This window comes from Equus quagga, chromosome 22, assembly GCF_021613505.1.
Source record: "Equus quagga isolate Etosha38 chromosome 22, UCLA_HA_Equagga_1.0, whole genome shotgun sequence".
Classification (NCBI taxonomy): Eukaryota; Metazoa; Chordata; class Mammalia; order Perissodactyla; family Equidae; genus Equus; species Equus quagga.
The window spans coordinates 2,218,383-2,228,331 of NC_060288.1; the positions used below are offsets into that span (position 1 = coordinate 2,218,383).

The window sequence follows — 9,949 nt, forward strand, 5'->3', positions numbered from 1 at the left end:
TAAGGGTGAATAATATTCCATTGTAATGTGTATACCGCATTTTCTTTATCCATTCATCCATCAATAGACATTTGGCTTGCTTCCACCCCTTGGGTACTGTGAATATTTCTGCTACAAATATGAATGTGCAATTATTTCTTCAAGACCTGCTTTTGATTCTTTTGGATATATATACCCCAAGGTGGGATTGCTGGATCATATGGTGTTTCTACTTCTAATTTTTTTAGGAACCACCATACTGTGGTTGCATCATTTTACATTTCCACAAACAATGCACAAGGGTTCCAATTTCTCCACGTACTCATTAATACTTGTTATTTCCTATTTGTTTTTTCATAGTACACATCCTAATGCGTATGAGGTGGTATCTCATTGTTGTTTTGTTTTGCATTTCCCTAATGATTAGTGATATTGAACATCTTTTTGTGTGCTTATTGGCCATTTGTATATCTTCTTTGGAGAAATGTCAATTCAAATTCTTTCCCCATTTTTTAATCACATTGTTTTTACACTTGGTTTTCGTATATTGATCTTATATCTGGAACCTTGATAAACATTAACTTGAGTACAATTGGCCCTCCGTATCTGTGGGTTCTGCATCCACAGATTCAACCATCCATGGCTCAAAAGCCCTATGATGGTTGCATCTGTACTGAACATGTACAGATTATTTTTCTTATCTTGATTCCCTAAACAACACAGTATAACAGCTAATTACACAGCATTTACATTGTATTAGGTATAATAAGTAATCTAGAGATGATTTAAGGTATATGGGAGGAAATATGTAAGTTATATGCAAATACTACACCATTTTATGTAAGGAACTTGAGCATCTGTGGATTTTAGTATCTGTGAGGGTCTTGGAACTAATCCCCCCCAGACACCGAGGGATGACTGTAGTTATTTGTAGATTCTTTAGGATTTTCTAGATAGATAATCATGTCATCTATGAATGAAGACAGTTTTATTTCTTTCTTTCCAATCTGGATGCCTTTTTATTTTCTTATCTTATTGATCTGGCTAGACTCTAGAGCACAATGTTGAATAGAGGTGGTGACAGCAGATGCATTTGTTCTGATCACGTCTCAAAGGGAAACTATTGGTCCTTTATCACTAAGTATCACATTGGTTGTAGATTTTTCATAAATGTCTTTTATCAGTGTGAGAATGTTCTCTTCTATTCCTAATTTGTTGAGAGATTTTTATCAGCAATGATGTTGGACTTTGTTCAGTTCTTTTTCTATATCTACTGAGAGATCATATGGTTTTTCTTTTTTAGTCTGCTAATGCGGTGATTTACATCAATTGATTTTCAAATGTTAAATCAGATTTACATTCCTGGGATAAACCCAGTTGGTCATGATATATTATCCATTTTACATACAGTCAGCTTCAATTTGCTAAAAGTTTAAAAAAAATTTTGCATCTATGCATCTGTGTTCATGAAAGAAATTCTTTTTATAGTAATGCCTTTGTCTGGTGTTGGAGTCGGAGTAATGCTGACCTCTAAAAATAAATTGGGAAATATTCCCGCCCCTTCAGTTTTCTGGAAGAATTTATCTGGACTTGGTTTTATTTCTTTATTAAATGTTTGGTAGAATTTACCAGTGAGACTATATATGCCTGAAGTATCTTTGTGGAAGGTTTTTTTTTTTTTAAGTATAAATTCCATCCCTTTAAGAGATGCAAGATTATTCAAATTATCTATTTCTTCTTGTGTGACCTTTAGTAGATTATGGCTTTCAAGGAATTTTTGCATTTAATCTAAGTTGTCAAATATATTGGCATAAAGTCGTTCATAATATTCCTTATTGTTCTTTTAAGGTGTGTAGGATCTGTGGTTATGTCTCCCCTTTCAGTCTTTATGTTGTTAATTCACGTCTTCTCTCTTTGTTTTCCCAGTCAGTCTTCTTAGAATTTAATTGATTTTATCAGTCTTTTCAACAAGCGATCTTTTAGTTTCACTAATTTTTCTCTATTGATTTTCTGCCTTACATTTCATTGATTGCAGATCTTTATTATTTCCTCAATTCTGCTTACTTTTTATTTGCTCTTCTTTTTCTAATTTCTTAACATAGATACTTATTTAATTGACGTGAGACATTTTTTCTCTGCTAATATAACCATTTAATGCTCTAAATTTTCCTTTAAGCACTGACTTAGCTGCACTCCATACGTTTTGATATGATTCTTTTCATTTTCATTCACTAAAACATTTTCTAATTTCTCTTGTAATTTCTTCTTTTATCCATGTGTTGGTTGATTTGCAAATATTTGCTGACTTTCCAGATAAATTTCTGTAATTAGTATTCAGTTTAATTTGTTTTGTCAGAGATCATATTTTGTATAATTTCAATCCTCTTAAATTTATTGTAACTTGTTTTATGATCCAGAATATAGTCTATCTTGGTGAATATTTTGTATGCACTAGCAGAGAACATGGATTATTCTGTTGTTGGGTACAATGTTCTATAAATCTCAATTAGTTGACAATGTTTTTCCAGTATTTTGTATCATCACTCATTTTCTTTCTACTGATTTTTTATCAATAATTGATACAGGAATGTTGAAATCTTTAACTATAATTGTAGATTTGTCTATTTCTCTTTTCATTTCTATCAGTTTTTGCTACAGTATTTTGAAGGTCTGTTAGTAGTTCCATTTACATTTATGATTATGTCCTTTTGATGAATCAACCCTTTTATCATTCTAAAATATCCCTTTTTGTTCCTGACAATATTTCCTGTTCTAAAATCTACTTTTCATATTAATATAGTTATCCTAGCATTCTTTTGATTAGGGTTTGCATGGTATATCTTTTCCCATTCTTTTAATTCTAATTTATTTGTCTTTTTATTTGAAATGTATTCCTTATAGACACCACATATTTAGTTCATACCTTTATCCAATCTGATAAACTGTAGCTTTTAGTTGGATGTTTATATCATTTATATTTACAGTCACACACTGTATAATGAAATTTCAGTTAACGATGGGCCACATATACGATGGTGGTCCCATTAGATTAGTACCATATGGCCTAGATGTGTAGTAGGCTATGCCATCTAGGTTTGTGTAAGTGCACTCTATGATGTTCGCACAATGACAAAATTGCCTAACAATGTATTTCTCAGAATGTATCCCTGTCATTAAGCAATGCACGACTGTAATATAATTACCAACATGGTTGAGTTTAAATCTATCATCTTGCTACCGTTTTCTATTTGTCTCATCTATCCTTTGCTCCTTTTCCCTTCCTTTCCTGTCTTCCAGATTGAGTAATTTTATGACCCTATTTTATTTCCAGAATTGGCCTATTAACTATACCTCAGTTTTATTACTACTTTTAGTGCTTGCTCTGGAGTTTACAATACGCATCTTTAAGCTTACCACAGTCTACCTTCAGACATTGTGCCACTGCACTTACAGTGTAAAACTTGGCAACAGTTACTCCCTCTCCCCCAGAAAACCCCATCATCCATTTCACTTCTACATACGTTTTAAACTCACATGCATTGTTATTAATTTGCCTTAAAATCAATCATCTTTTAAAAAGATTAAAATTAAAAAAAAAATTATCCTTATCCACATATTTCTCATTTCCAGTACTCTTAATACCTTTTATAAATCCAAATTTCCATCTAAGAAAAGATATATCCTTTCCTCTTCTTTCTGAAGAAAGTTTTTCAACATTTCTGACAGTTCAGGTCAGCTAGTGATAAATTGTCTTAGCTTTTTTGTGTCTGAAAAAGTCTATTTTGCCCCCATTCCTGAAAGACATTTTTGCTGAATAAAGAATTATAGGTTGATTTTTTAGTCTTTCAGTAGTCTAAAGATATTTTTTCATTTTCTTTTTGGTTGTATACTTTCTAATGAGAAGTCTGATGTAATTCTCATCTTTGTTGCTTTATATGTCATGTGTCTTTTTTCTCCAGCAACTCAGGATTTTTCTCTTTATCATTGGCTTTCAGCAATTTTTTAATAATGTGCTTTGGTATGGTTATGATTTTGCTTATTCTGCTTGGTGTTCATTGAACTCTTTGAATTTGTGCGTTTACAGTTTTTATTCAATTTGGGAATATTCCTGCCATTATTTCCTCAAATATCTCCCCTAACCTTCAATATAGGGTAAATTCATCCTCACTAATAAGATTATACCTTCCTGAGGACTCTACTTAAGGCCTAAAGTGTTGAAAGCTTTTTCCATTCTGGCTTCTGGAAACAGGCACTATATTTCCATCCATATGGGAGCTCTGGGAATCGTTTTGCCTACTCCTTTTTTGGTGGTCCTTTTCCCCAATTAGTTTCTTCTCAAACATGTGCAAATCAATACTCATCCACAGAATCAAGAGGATTCTTCTGTAGATATATGGAGTTCTAGAAATGCATTTTCCCTCTTTCTGGTTCTCTGTCCTGCAGACGTTAGCTACCTTGGTCTCTTTCAGTTCTGCTATTTGTCTCCTCAACTCAGGAATATTGCTGGGCTCTGGGCTCCCCAACTCTGTCCTGTGGCCTGGAATCTGCCTCAAAGCAGGAGGCTGGGGCAATTGTATGGCTCGACTTGCTCACTTCTCTTGTTTCCGTAATCAGTGACCTTCAGTGTCTATTGCCCAACGTCTGAAAACCATTGTTTCATATATTTTGTCAGGTTTTATCATTGCTTAAGAGGGGAGGATAAATCCAGTCCCCATTACTAAATCATGGTCACAGTAGAAGTTCTTACCTGGAGAGTTTTTTAAAATACGGAACCAAATTCATCTTACTCTCAGAAACTCAGATTTAGTAGGTCTGGTGTGGAATCCTGGACTCTTTACTTATTAAAAACTACTCAGGCGATTCTGATACACACGCAGTGTTGGAAACTGTATCTTGATATCTCAGGCAAAGCTTTGTTTAGACATTCTCCTAATTAGAAGGAAGACCAGAAGTTTCCATTTTTAAAACTTTTTGTGGTTCTGAGTCTGATGGGGTACATACAGCCAACCAATGATCCAGTTGAAAACAATTAGGAGAGCAGATACAATATAAAACATCTATTTGAAAGTATTGGCAAGCAGCTGAGGCACCAAGGACTTGAGAGGACACATCATAGAAGGGGAGGCCTTACACAGAGGTGAGATGACATTCTCCAGCACCTTTGTCCTTCAGGGAAATTCTGAATGTAAGGCCAGAGTCTGAGTTTTGAAATGGAGCCAAGAAAGAATCCCTAAGAGGCAAAGACACCAGCAGGGATTTTGGCAGATAAGCAAGGCTGGAGAGACAAAACTTAAAGACCCAAGGGAGCAGATTGCCAGTGGGAAGAGGGAGGTAAATAATGGAGCCTAATACTCTGCCAGTTTCCCCTCAAGTCACTTGCCAAATTCTGAAGATGCGTGAGCTAGAAGGCTAAGACACCAAGCAGAAAGCCTCTGAAAAGTGGAGTAGAGTTTTTTGCAGTCTCATGGTCCCGAGGAAATGAGGATTAGACTTCAGTATCCACTGGGGTCAAGGGTCCCAGAGAACACACAAGACTCTCAACTGGAACACCTGGAGGGCTGTGCTGTAGGAGTAGCAGCAAAAAAGAGGTGGATTAAGCCTTGCCAAACCCAACCTCAAGTTAGCTCAGTCTCTGACTGATTAAGGTGCTCAGCCCTCGTTCTGTTTTGCAAGGACAGGGTGAGCCTTCTCTGGATGAAAGTAATATTATCCAGAGCCTCTATGATTTTTCATACTTAATATGTGGCATTCTATTAAAAATTACCAGGCATGCCAAGAGTCAGTAAAACAAAACAAAACAAAACAAAACAACAACCTAAAACCAGGGGAAGGAATATACAACTGAAATAGACTCACAGAAGATCTAGCAATTGTAATGTTCAGAAAGAGATTTAAAATAGCTAGAATTGATATGTTCAAGAAAGTATAGGCAAAAGTGGAGAAAATAAATAAAAAGATAGGGAATTTCTCCAAATGAATTGGATTTTATTTTTTTAAAAAATCATATGAAAATTCTAGCGCTTAAAAATACAGTGACCAATATTGAGAACTCAATAAGGAGATTTTGGAAAAGATTTGGATAGTTGGGTAGAAAATATACAAACTCAGGCACAAGAAGCAGGCAGAAAAGATGATAGGAAATACAGATGGTAGACAATGAAAAATTCTGACATATGTAGAATTGAAGTCCTGAAAGGAAAAGAGAGATAAGAGAGAGTGGCCAAGAATTTTCTAACACAGATTAAAGATATCAAGCTACAAATAAAAGGTACTCCATGAGTGGCACTTATCCTACTCATGAACCCAGATAAACAGAAAGAAAATCACATGTAGACAAATCACAGGAAAACAGTTGAAAATTAAAGGAAAAAAAATGCTAAAAGGAGCCAGGGGGAAAAAGACATTGCTTTTCAAAAGAGTAACACAGGAATGATGGAAACCAGAAGACAATGGAAGGACATCTTTAAAGTGTTGAAAAAAACTTGCCAAAGTAGAATGCTACAACCAGCAAAAATATGAAGCATAAAATAAAGTTTTTAGGCAAACAAAAACAGAGAGAACTTGTCACCAGCAGACCTGCCCTGAACAGAGGACTTATTCAAACAGGAGGAAAAAAATCCTGTCAGAAGCACATAAATGCATATTTGAACAAGAAGCAACATAAAGGGCAATATAATGAGCAGTAACTGTACAGAACAATGCTTATAAATCTTTTGTGGCTTAAAATATATGCACAGTTAAAATCCATGACAAACCCAAAAGGGGAAGGGGTAAGTTGGAGGCATGGTGTTCTAACATCTCGACATTCTTGGGAAAGTAAGCATTTATATCAGAGTGCAATAAATCAAACAGGCACGTTGTAATCTCTAAGACTTCTAAAAGAATGTAAAATTAAGCTAATCAAGGAGGTTAATGGTATAATAAAATATTTTAATTAATTCAAAAGAAGGCAAGAAAGAAGAAAATAAGGGATATAAAGTAAATGGACAAAAGGAAATAAATAGTAAGATGGGAGGTATAAATTCAGATACAGCGGCAATTATAGTACATGTAACTGGACTAAAAACTTTTCCTGTTGAAACCTGATAGAGCAGCCTTGCAATTTTAGGCTTAGCCGGACTCTGCATAAAATGTAGTTACAAGTATAACTGAAAAGGCAGGGATTCCTAGCGCAAAATGTGGAAGGGAGAGAGAACTTTTAGCTGCCAGCCCTACAGGGACAAATCCTGAGTAAAGTTTGAACCAAGAAAAACTGTCCTTTCAGTAATGCAGATTGTTTTTTAACATGCAGAAGATGAGGACTTTAATCTGTCTTTGTTGCAAACCTTTTATTATGAGAAGACTTCCTGAAAGTGTCATTAAGTTATGCAAATATAAAGTAAACACTCTCTATGGAAGCTGTTTGAAAAGCTAAACTGTGCTTTGTTGTCGCAAATTGTTTTAAATTCTTGCTACTGTGTGTTTAGACCCCACTTTGGTCTTTTCCCAGGAATGGCTGAAGCTAGTTTTCTTCTAAATTATCCAAAAGCAAACACAACTCATCTCTGTATTATTCTTCTTCTGAAGACCATACACTAGTCTCACAAGAACTCATTTTCTTTCTATTAATATGACTTTATCTGTCCTCTTTAGGGGAAAAAAAGACCTTGTTTATTCTTCTAAAACAGAATCCCCTCTTTTTTTTCTGGATCTATTTCTATTACAAATAGCTCCCACTTTACCTGAGAATGCCTCATTTATCTAGGATGAAAAATGTCCTTTCTAATAGATTATCTTGTATCCCCAAATTTCTCTCTTAATGTAGGGATAGTTCTTGAAAATAGGTGATAAAGAGTGATTCAGGAATCTCACCACACCACACTTAAATCAGTGTCAGTGGGAGAATATTGAGTTGGCTGGACTATCATCTGAAAATATGTTTTTACGCTATCAGAGAATGGTCTAGAGAGTTTATGGTATAGAACAATAAAGCTAAGGATTAGAGTGGAGAAAAGCTATAGAGATAGGAAGGTATAGGTTGAAGTGTAAACAAGGCAGGGCTTGAGTTGGGGGTGGAAATTCTCTCTCTTAGTGGCTTAAAAAATGTTCATTCAGGGCTAGCCAGTGGCATAGCAGTTAAGTTCACACGTTCTGCTTCAGTGGCCGGAGTTCGCCGGTTTGGATCCCGGCACTGCTTGGCAAGCCATGCTGTGGCAGACGTTCCACATATAAAGTGGAGGAAGTCGGGCACGGATATTAGCTCAGGGCCAGTCTTCCTCAGCAAAAAGAGGAGGATTGGCAGCAGATGTTAGCTCAGGGCTAATCTTCCTCAAAAAAAAAAAAAAAAAAGAAGAATGTTCATTCACTATACACCTTTTTTTGAGTCTGTACTACTTGTACAACACTATGCCACTGGAAATGCAAAGAGGCATCCTAGAAGAGCATATATCTGCGAATATATTTATGAAATGTATATAAGAGCTGAACACCAAGCGCCAAACCAACAGGGCAAAATAGTTAATACTACAAAAGTTCAGAAAAGGAAGCAAACATCAAAGTTAAGGCAGTGAGAGAGAGAGTAGTCTTTGAAAGGTAAAGCTGAGATAAAATGAGAAAGTATTGGGGAAGACAGTCCACGCACGGGGCACAAAGCAGATGAAGGTACAGCAGCAGGAAAACCTTCTATGCAAAATTGTTAAGCATTTGGTATGTCTTTGTATTTGTCATTTACTGCTTTTCCAGTGAACGCAGGAAAAAAAAAAGTATGACAATCTCCGCCTCAAGGAGTTTAAACTAGATGAGAGACGAGACAAAGAAACATAAATGCAGTCAGTAGAAGACAGACCACGAAAAAGTGCTGGTTTGTGGTTCAGCCACAGATTCAGACACGAGCAATTCTGCATAGGGCATGAGTAGAAGGCAGGCCTTGGAATAAGACAGCTGTAGGTCTAAACTCAGATGTGTGCCACGAAATAGCTGTGTGACCTTGCTGTTTCCCATAAAAATACCGTAAAAACGCTAAGGTCCAACAAGTCTCTCAGTTGTGGGGAGGACGAAGTCATTGTGGTGAAAGGACTTGACACGGCTGTCAAAGTTCTACCCTTGACCCGCGCCTCGTCGCACCTACTCTTTCCTACAGCAGGGGTGAGCAGTGAGGGCTGAGGGTGCGAGCCGAAAGGGAATGAAAAAGGGAGGCGACTTCCTCCCCGCCCTTGGCCCCCTCCCCATGCCCCGGCTCCCGGCCTCAGGTTCCGGGAGCGTCGCTGTGGAAGCGGGGTGAGGGCGCAGAAGTGGGGAGGGAGGATCTGCTCACTGTCAACAAACGCCATCAAGAGTTCAGATCCCATCTGCTACCGGATTTCCGTGCCATACTGAAGCCACCCCACCCAGGCGCCCGCCCTCAGTGTCCCCAGCTGTGTAATGGGGATACACCACCTCCTTCTTTCCCGGGTATCCGCCTGACCTAACCGCGTGAGAAAGGCGAGAAGAAGCCCCCAGTTGCTGGCCTCCAGCCCCACCAGGCCCTCCTCCCACTTTGGCCTTTTGTACCGGCCCCACGTGACCCGCCCGGCCGGCTCTTCCCTCCTGCCCCGCCCCGCCCTCCGGCCTTTCCCGGCGCTCGGCCCAGCTCTTCCCGCTCCTCGGCCGCCCCCCTCCCGCGGTCCCCCTACTCCCTCCCCCTCGCCTCCCTCCCCGGCTGTTCCCGCTCCCTCCCCAGGCCGCCGTTCCCTCGCGACGCTTCCCCTCCCCCCGCGGCTGTTCCGCCGCCTCGCCTCCCCTCCCCCCGGCCGGAGCTCACTGTCTCCAAGATGGCGGCCGTGTCAGTTTGGGGCATCTCCGCGGTCCGGCCCGGGGCCCCGGGATCCCGGCTCTCTTTCCCCCCGGTAAGTAGCCGAGGGGCCGCCCCCGGCCGCCCCGGGCCGCCGAGCCCGAGGCTGAGCCGCCCCGGGGCCCGCTCCGCCGCCTCGCGGGGTCGGCGGGCCGCTGCAGG

General features: G+C 39.0%; 1 protein-coding gene across 2 annotated transcripts in view; it reads left to right on the forward strand.

Annotated features, from left to right (window-relative positions):
- Positions 1-9,723: 9,723 nt before the first annotated feature.
- KAT6A (lysine acetyltransferase 6A) overlaps positions 9,724-9,949 on the forward strand; it is a 116,827-nt gene continuing 116,601 nt past the window's right edge. For both annotated transcript variants that reach the window (XM_046648367.1, XM_046648368.1), the window contains exon 1: positions 9,724-9,842. The gene's annotated coding sequence lies outside the window, so the exon portion shown is untranslated. The remainder of the gene's footprint in view (positions 9,843-9,949) is intronic.